General features: G+C 25.8%; 1 protein-coding gene across 1 annotated transcript in view; it reads right to left on the bottom strand.

The window, feature by feature from the left end:
- The window catches only part of LOC119588289 (glycine-rich cell wall structural protein 1-like), a gene marked incomplete in the record, with an annotated part of 4263 nt that overhangs the window by 1973 nt on the left and 2038 nt on the right, over positions 1-252 (bottom strand).

The raw sequence follows: 252 nt of genomic DNA, 5'->3' as shown, positions 1-252 counted from the left end.
GCCATCTTGCTCATTAGCATTTTATTAACCGAAATCGTTTCTAGGAAAAGATTTGAAAATTTAATCTTATAATTTTCTTTCTTTCTTGGTTTATCTATTATTATTTTTTTTGTTTGCATTTCTGTATTTAAGAAGAAAAATCTTAGATTAATTAGCTCTTAAGAAAGTTCACTAAAAGTTAAATAATTCTTCATTAACTTCTGGTCGAGTGATAGTACTGTTTAATGATTTAAAGAAGATTCTTCCTGAAGG

Source organism: Penaeus monodon, chromosome 23, assembly GCF_015228065.2.
Source record: "Penaeus monodon isolate SGIC_2016 chromosome 23, NSTDA_Pmon_1, whole genome shotgun sequence".
Classification (NCBI taxonomy): Eukaryota; Metazoa; Arthropoda; class Malacostraca; order Decapoda; family Penaeidae; genus Penaeus; species Penaeus monodon.
This window is presented reverse-complemented; position numbering and strand designations above follow the sequence as displayed.